A 9,377-nucleotide genomic window follows, 5' to 3' on the forward strand; every position below is an offset into this window, starting at 1 on the left:
GGCAGACCAGACTGAAACACACAGCAAGCTATGCTCCCGTAGCCTGTCCTGAAGGGACAAACCTGCAGTGCAGGGTGATTAGTGCCTGCACTGAGCGGTGGAAAGACTCTTGCCTGATTTCTGTGTGGGCAGGCGTGCAGCATCAGAGGGAGAGGTCAGCCACCCTCTCCTTCCTCACCTGGTGATGGTGGGCGAGTGGTGCTCTGCAGACGGCTCTGTGTGAGGACCCAAATGTGGGGCAAAGTTCCCATAAGTGAACAGAAATCACTGGAGGAGATTCCTGCTGCTGAGGTCAGTCCTGCTGAGCTGCTGTGCTGCAGACACTTCACAGTCCCCCTCGCCTCCGCCTCGGACTCAACCATTTGCTTCCAACCTGAGACAGACGTACCCACGTACACATAGGATGGTAAGCACTAGCCGAGCTACGCTATTTCAGATCACACTCCGCTTAATATGAATTATTTTCCCAGTGCTGACAAAGACCAGAGAGGCTGAATTCAGCTGAACGGGTCACGCCAGCAAGGAACTTGAGTCACTGTTATTAAGCAGGACTTAAGTTGCACCCTCCTGTAGGAGCAGTCAAGCATTTTGGGCATCCTATAGCTGCCAACATATTTTCACCTCCTATTTTCTTCTTCAGCTCTGATGATAAAAAAGGGGAACAGTATGTATGGTTCTGCACAGTGGTTGAAAATGAAACAAAGTCTCTGACCTTAATTCAAACTGCAGACAACATTGGACTCTTGGTAGCACCTCTTTGAAGAAGCGCTCTTTCATCTCAGCTTTCACACAAATATACAATGAAAGTTCGATGAGAGACGTAAAGACAATGTAAAATTTCAGTGCTTACTGAGAAGGGTGGAGAATTGTTTTTCTTAGCCAAAAGCCACACTGAACAAAATAAGAGGGCAGCATAGCTCTGTTTCTTCTTTGGCCTCTACCTGAGTCCTGAAAGAACTCAGGCATAAATGGGATAAGCCACTAAATATGACTCAGCTCATTCACACAAGCTGCAAAAAAAATCTTTATTTATTTAAAGAAAATTCTCTAACAATAGCCCTACCTGCTTCAGCAGGCAAGCCTGACCGTTCGGTAATGCCAGGCCATAGAAAGTGTTATTTTAAATGCAGGATTTCCCCTCTTGATGTTTGAACAGATGGTTTTGTGGCAACACCTCTACACTTCTTTTTTTTATTATTTTATTTTAATACTAAACTTGTTTGGGCTGTATGAGGGAAGCTATTAAAAAACAGCAGAGTACTAGGCTTGAAAGTATCATCTCAGTATTACACTCAAAAGGACCTAATAAAATGTCTGAGGGAATGATCATTAGCTGCCCTAGTATTTTCTCTGCCAGTGCCCAGTACTGGGAATGTCAGGAACAGATGTAAAACTCTGGGATATTTAACCTGGGAAAAATTATACAACTGTATACACAGGTGGAGCTGGACTCCCTTGTATTAAGGGGAGGAGGGGGAGAGGGAAGGAAAGGGTAGGTAGAGAGGAAGTTGTTCGAGTCTGTTGGTGATGAGTGGGCTGTTTAAATACACTGGGGGGGTTGAAGTGAAGAGGGTTATTTTCCACATAAATAAGCACGTGTGGTTGTCAGAGTCCCCAAAACACCAAACCGAAGAATCCCATAACCTTTACTACAGGGACTGTAGCAGCCAGCATCCCCTTACTGGGGACACTGTCCATTTTGGTGGGTTTCCTGGTCTTCCCATAGTAAATGCTATCAGTAACAGCAAGGCAATTGTGGAAGTTCGTGTTCTGAACTCTACCAGTCACATCCAGCTGTACTCCTCCTCCTCCCCCCCACCGGTGTTGGTCTCATTGCTTTAGCTCAGCTCCTCAGGTAGGCTGCTCCAAGGCTGGGCTCTGCAGCATGCCCCCATCCCTGGGACACCCAGACTTGGTTACCGAACCTCCAAGTGGGTGCCACCCAACTCAGGTCCAGGCATCATCCCTGCATTATCTGAGGTACATATTCTCTGTGCAGCCACCATGAAGAACTGGATCAGCAAGAAAGGGGTTTCAGGCACTAGTGTATGTTTTGGAGGAACTTAGGTATAGCTCCTTGCCCTTTTAGTCACCCTCTGCAGTTCTTGGAAAGCCACCAAGCCATTCGGAGCCCTGTTGCTCTGTGTGAAGGTTGGAAGGAGGGTGGGAAAGTAGCCATGATCTATGAATTACTTATTCTGTGGTAGCAAAGGTTGTGCATGTGCTTTATAAGAGAAAAAGAGGTGGGCTAACTGGCCCGGATTCTGTACGGATATGACTGAAATAAATCTAATAGGCTGGAGGGAAAATGTTGAAGCAGGAGCAGATACGGCATGTAAAATCCTACTCCAGTTTATAGTCAAATTAACGTTGGTTTTAGCAGATCTGGGGTTTCATTCGTGTTGTCTGCTGCTACTATCTGGATTTCAATCATTGTGAATTTTGAGAAGAACCCATGCTTAAATCCCCAAAACACTTTTTTTACATCAAATTTAACTCTTTTTGAGTTTTTCATAATCTGCTTAGCATGACTAGAGCTCTACTAAATCTGAAAAAATGTATTTCTGCTTATGATGATTAACAAAGAAGATAAACCCCATTTAACTTTAAGACTGTATTTTCAGGGCTAGCAATTGTGCAAACAGTGATCAATATAACATAGAAAACAGAAATGAATTCCCGATAGCACCTCTTTTTACAACGTCATTGTGGGCTTTGTTGACTTTAGACTGGCTTTTTTTCTGTGGATACCATGGAATTTGAGATGACTTGAAACACTCAAACGAACACATTTAAATGTGTGTATTTATGGGTAAGGGAGGGGGATTCACACTTAAATCCTAAGTGCTGGAATTAGCTCCAACAAAGCCTGAGTGTGTTGACTTTCAAATGTATTCTGCTGATGGAGCAGAAGTTTGTTGGCTAGCTCCAAGAGCTATCTTCTCCCCCCCTGAAGAACATCTTTGCCAGCTATCTCAATATAACACAATAAGTGAAATACATTTAAAGAGAATTTTGGCTATGGAGTGGTGGAGCGGTGGGGTTCCTCTGCCAGGCTTCAGGTTCCTTTTGCCGGTGTAATTTGTTGAACCCTGGACTGTCTGTGCTGTTCTTGCTCTGCAAATGCAGAGCTCTCCATCTGCCCTCAGTCCTAAATCCTGCACTCAAGGGGACTCTGATAGAGAGACTTTAGCAAATCCTGCCACAGAAATTTAAGATATTAGCCAGGACTCCTTGGATGTTAGTGTTGACAAGACCCAGGTGGAGACTCTTGCCGTAGCAGAGGTGGCAGAAGCGAACAGAGTGCCCACATATTGTATCAGATCAGTGTGCCAGGCAGGCAACAGTGTAAGCAGAACAACAAACCCATTTCCTCTTCCACTTTTACAGAAGATGATAATGTGGGACGGAAGGGGGATCAATGGCTGGGGATGTCACTTGCAGCTAAAGTCTGAAAGTTCATCTATTGGAACTAAAACTAAACTATACGTTACAGGGGGCAACTCATGTTGTTAGAAGTCTCTTTAGACTAGCTCCATTAGTCAGATTAATTGTATAAATTGCCACAGATTGAATCTGAAACAAACTTGGCAAATTGCCTTTTCTTTGTATTGTGTAAGGGAATAAATCCTTTTAACCACCTGGCCAAGCCTCTGCATCACCTGTTACAATTATTTTTACAGATCATATCAGCCCTGGCTCTTCTCTTTCCTATGGATGGTGTAAATATCAGTGTTGCAGCTGGATGCTGTAGCGGGGGAAGAACTGTTCTTGTACGAAGAGTCCAGTTGGTGCTTGCAAGTCAGTGGGCAGGACAGCACTGCCTTGAGGGGCTCAGACCAGGGCTTCTCAGGAGGCTGCTCCATCATGCTGACATTTTTGTCTTCAGGGTGTGAAAGAAAGACGATTCTGCAAAGATCAATATGCCTAGCATCATGACTGGCAGATTTCCTATAGCCTCTGGCACTTGCTGGGGAAAAAAAAATCTCAGCTGCACTGGCCCCTTCCTTCACGTGAATAAAACCTACAACCTATGTCTAGTTTTTGCTTTGCAGATCCAGTATGTACTCTATCTATCTATCTATCTATTTATCTATCTACATATGATGAAGATAAGTGTACCTTAATTTAACCCATTGCCTATCTCACCACAAAATTTTCACTGAAACATAATGATTCGCAGTAGTTTCATACACAGTTGGTGCAAATGACTGTTCAAAATGGATCACAGGGGTCTGACGCAGAATCCTTTTTCTATAACAGAAAAGGAACATATAATGCAAACATTGTGTGCCTGACATATTTTTATAACAGAGTACTAAGAAAATACTTGCTACCTGAAATATTTCTGTAAGTCACTGAAGCAAGCAATCCAACATGTGGGTTACATTACATAGAGAGCTGATCTTAGTTTTGTAACACACACTAAACAGCAGTATGTAGGAGGTTCAGGTTTAATAAAACTAAAACTTTCGGTGGTGCATACAGCCAATAAAGATTTAAGCATGCTGGGCATGATCAGCATACTAATTGCTGCATTAATAAATCCTGAAGCCTGGGTTGTTTTGAAAGGCAAATAAAATTATTGTAGAAACTTTGAAGAGCATTTACTTAGAAAAGTTAGCATATGTCTGTACTGAGATGTGCGTGAATGTAAAATATCAGTGATAACACTGATCAGATGTTTTTTTGTGTTTTTTCTACCTCTCTGTTCTGTGCAATCGGGACTTTGCAATGTCTGATGTTAAGTTGTTCTGTCCTAGTGTTTATCGACAAAACATCACCAGAAACCATGTTTCTGTAACTACTAGTGATAATGCAATTTATCTTTCCTTTTCACTACTGCATTGAATAAGTCATGCTGTACATATGAAGGGGTCCCAAAGAATAAGGCTGGACAGAGTTATCTATTCCACTACAACACTTCAGACCACAACCACAGGCAAAAAGGAACATGAAGGCAGTTGCCCCAGTATTAAAAAATTGTCCCAGATATCTGTTTCACAAATCCAGAGCGCAGTATTTACCGGGAGGCCAGGGAAACAGGAGGCCCCTGAGGTCTCTTCTTGTGTGGAAACACAACCACAACTGGGTCTGAACTGATGTGAAGTGGTACTTCGAGTGCTGCGGGCCAGCACGCAGTGTCTTGTCCAGCTGTCAGCAAGAAGCTCTCTCCTCTCATTTCTACTCCCCAGCAGCCCCCTCAGATCCTCACTGGAGAAAAACGCTGCCTGCCTCGTGCAGAAACGGGATGGGTGTCAGCAGCAAGAGGTTTTCAGCTTAGGAAGGACAGGCTTGCAAAGGTGAAAAGAAAGATTAGCTTTGAGAGTTTACAGAAGTGGCAAGCATTCTGTGCATTTCCAAACCTAGTGATGGAAGAAAGATGGCTTTACATGCAAAAAAATGTAAAGAAATGTTTTATTTTCACCGGGAGCTCACTTGCCTAGCAAAAAGCACACTCCACTGTTCTTTACTTCTTAAATAAAAATTGTTTATTAAAAAGTTTGGAATTTTTTTAATGAACGGTAAGATTAATGAGCCGTGCTCAAGCAGCAATGATTCCTGCCAGCTTGTGCATTAGTCAGCTATTAACATACTTCTTGGGTAATTTGAAGGCATTTTTTCATAGTGCATTGGAAATCACAAAAGACTCGTTGAACTCAACAGGATCCTTACTCCCAGTTAGCTTGACTTGCAGTCTGATGGCTGTGGCTATTCTAATACATTTCGGCATTTTTCTTGGTGGCATCAGTACAGAAAGTCAGCAAATACTGTAAGGTGAAAAGGGCTTCCTTTTAGAGACACCTCATTTTTAGTACAACAGTCGTCCTAAGTGTCTCTCTCTCTTTCTCCTGCTACTATTACATGGACTGTAAGAACAGGGAAGTGACATTGGAGGCAGAGAAGATGAAAAAAAAGATCACATCTCTTTCCTTGTAAGCTCTTGTCTACCCAATCTGACATAGATAAGAAGCACGCATTAGAGATGTAGGTTCTGAATCTTGAGCAGAGTGTTTCCAGCATGCAGAAGATACAAGGGCAGTACACGATACTCCCATTGGGAGAAAGTGATGAGCGAAATGTGTTTTGTTATTGCACTGTCAAAAAGAATCCACAGGCTGGAGAATCTGTGGTTTCTATTGAAAATCAGGGGTGAAATATGAATGAATAAAAAATACACAGTGAGGCAGCTGTTTTGGCAATGGTACTTCAGACTTCCACCAAGCAATTTTAATGAAGCAGGAAGTAAGGAAGTGGGATTATATTAAGGGACTTGGACCCAGACTTTAGATACCAGGTATGGTTCTCAAGTCTGCATCAGATTCTGCAGGCAATATGGATCAAACTAACCTTTCTCTGCCTCAGGTTTCCAGTTGTAAAGTGGGGGCAACAAGAACACTGGCATTTGGTTTTTTCTAGCATCTTTTTTCTCCTTTGTTGTGTCCGCTCGAGAAAGCAACCATCTTCTACTAACCATTTCTACTATGGCCGACAGAGTTGTGACCAGCAGTGCTTGGTCTCAGCTAGGTCCAGTGACTGTCAGTCTCGTAGACTAGACAGTCTTTGATTTTGGATTGCACATGTATCAAGCTATATGTTTGCAGTGTTTTGGGTCTTAAGTCGATGCCAGTAGTTCTTAGGACACTATTCTTTGTCAGTTTACGTATCAAAGTCCCTTTTTCCTGTTGATTACCACATAGTCTTTTCTCCTTTTGAAGCAGCTGCTGTAACAGGCAGAGAATTATTGGCCTCCAACTCAGACCTCAAAAGCAAACCTTTCAGGCTGCCAAACATACATCCCATGGGAAATCTGCAACTCCCCAAGGTACCATTCCCTCCTTTCTTCTGCCTGACAGTCCAATAAAGGATTCTTCAGGACACCACAGCAAAGGTTAAATGGGATTCACCCAAAGGACTGGAGAAATAGCAGACCTGCTTCTCATGGCAGATAACAGTTCAACCTTCTAAGGATGGTGGTATCCTCCCAAAGACCCTGCCTGGGCACATTTTCCATGGTGGCACTGTGGAGAAATACCCCTTTCTCTGCTGAGACCTTCAAAGACCTAGTGCAAGAAACACTGTTCCCACAAGGATGGGAATATGTGGTGTGTTACTGTACTGCCTGCACAGCAGCTGCTGTGGATCCTTTAATACACCAAATCCACAGCCAGTTTCCAGTGCAGACATGCCCTTATTGTTACAGGTCAGTTGTCTCTTTTGATGCTTTCATAGGGTGTATTAAATGAATCTCACTCCTCTTAAAACCTGGCTACCAGAGCCAGAGGAAAGTGTTCCACACGTGCAACTATTTTCCCAAAACATGCTCTCGCTGTCTTAGAAAATATTTCAGTCTCCTGTACTTCCCAAGCAGAATTCAGTCCTTCTCCTGTTGTATCTTTGTGTCATTTCTAATAAAAGAAACTTAGCAGTACTTCTAAAATTCTTCAAATAGGGATTGTTTAGTTCCTAGTGCTTAATACCATGGCACTGCATCCTGACTCTGGTTGCCGCTATGATGCTGATGATGAACCCCAAATTTGAGCTGGGCTTGGCAAGTTTTGGTAAGCATAGGCTAAGTTTCAAACAAGCATGAGCTAAATCATTACCTGGGGTGGAAACCGGAACAAAACAAGATAATAGCTGAGTTTCTGGTTTTCAAGTTTTGGTTTCATTTGAACCACAAACCCAAAACTCAACATTACAAGTTCATTTGCAAGCCATGCCTGCATTTGCAGTGCAAGCACTGGGTCACACTCAACTCAAGTGAATCCTAATAAATTATTTCTGTTTATTCAAACCTCTAGACATTAGAGGTATGCTGGAAAACTATTTGCCTAGTGAGATTTACTGTCTGGCCATTCTGGAAATATGAGGAGAACAGTCTCTTTTATTGTATCTGTTTTATCACTCATAATCTTACTCAAACTTGGAAATCCAAAATTGCCAGGCTGGAATGGCAGATAACATTTTTAAAGCCTGCTAATCTCAAGTTTTTATTATTTGGCATAAAGGTCTAGGTTCAGTCTTATTTTATTTGAGCTGGTTAAAAAAAAAAAAAAGGAGGGGACCATGGAAATTGCTCATGAGCATACCTATATACTGCACAAACCAAAAGTCCCATCATGGCTTGCATGGCTCGGGGGAACGTTCCAAAACATAAACCTGCCCAGTCATACAGTCACTCTGACAGAAGTTGAAACACACTTACTGGTGTTTTTTAACTGCCTGCCAGCTTCATTAAGTATTTCACTACATGTGTAAGTAGCAAAAATAATAAATGATGATCAGTTAAAAAAACACACTGATTTAAAATAAAAAGATGTCTAGTCCACACAATCTACACTCTATAACAACAACATACTGCCAGTAACTGCTTTAAATAAACTCTTTAAAAATATTAATGGTAAAGTAATATACTCAATATAATGCAGAATAAAAACATTTCATTTTTTGGTTTTTTACTATTCTGTAAATGAGGTATCTAAAAGTAAACATTGACCAAAAAACTGTACTTATTTATTGGTCATAACCAACTTCTGTTGGGATATTTGATGCTTATCCCATACTACCTGGGTGCACTGTGACCCACAAGAACAAATTCCTAAGGTAGGAAAAACAGAAATTAAAAACACATTATTCTGGAGTGATTACAGAAAAACTAAGGAAATGTGCCCTATATAGGACTGCTTATAACCCACCAGCAATTACTAACTAAGAAGTGGTGATGACTCTTGAAACAAAATGTGCATTTAAAATATCTCAAAACAGTACTTTTATACATCTGCAGGGATCGATTTTCTGCTTAGTGACAAGCTATCACAGTTGCTCTCCAGTGATGCCAGTCCCAGCTGCAAAAGGTAAGAAATTCTAAATAATTAACAGGGAGAAAGCAGCCTTAATAATCTGTCGTGCTGGATTCGATATATAGCTATGCTCCATTTGTGCACCGTGTAGTCCTCCCTGTGTAAACAGGGAGTCTCTGTAGCCGATGTGCTCCTTTCTCAGTGAGAAAGATGAATTACGTGGCTCAGCCCCACTGGCAAGAAAACATACAGCCCCCACATGTCAGTAGAAGTATCCTCATCACTACTCATGCAAAATCTAATCCCTGCCTGTCATGACAGTCTCCAAAACATGGAGTATTCTCTGAACCACAGCCAATTTTCTGGTCATTCACTGCATGAGGAGCAGCAGTCACTGTTCTGTGTGTGTGCGTGCATTATGCCTTAATGTATACATACGTATACTTGTAATGCAGTTACTTTAAAATTGAAAGGGGGTGGAAATCAGTGGAAATCCCTAGCAATTTCTTTTGGGGGTTGATACTTGAAACTTTGAGTTTCATTCACAACAATATGGAAAGACTAGCAGTCTTG

At 42.0% G+C, this 9,377-nt stretch overlaps 1 long non-coding RNA gene across 1 annotated transcript in view; it reads right to left on the reverse strand.

Moving 5' to 3' along the window:
* Nucleotides 1-5,183: 5,183 nt before the first annotated feature.
* LOC137660547 (uncharacterized) overlaps nt 5,184-9,377 on the reverse strand; it is a 30,026-nt gene continuing 25,832 nt past the window's right edge. The window contains exon 3 of the long non-coding RNA XR_011047696.1: nt 5,184-5,294. This is a non-coding gene — a long non-coding RNA (uncharacterized lncRNA). The remainder of the gene's footprint in view (nt 5,295-9,377) is intronic.

Source organism: Nyctibius grandis, chromosome 2, assembly GCF_013368605.1.
Source record: "Nyctibius grandis isolate bNycGra1 chromosome 2, bNycGra1.pri, whole genome shotgun sequence".
NCBI classification, from domain to species: domain Eukaryota; kingdom Metazoa; phylum Chordata; class Aves; order Nyctibiiformes; family Nyctibiidae; genus Nyctibius; species Nyctibius grandis.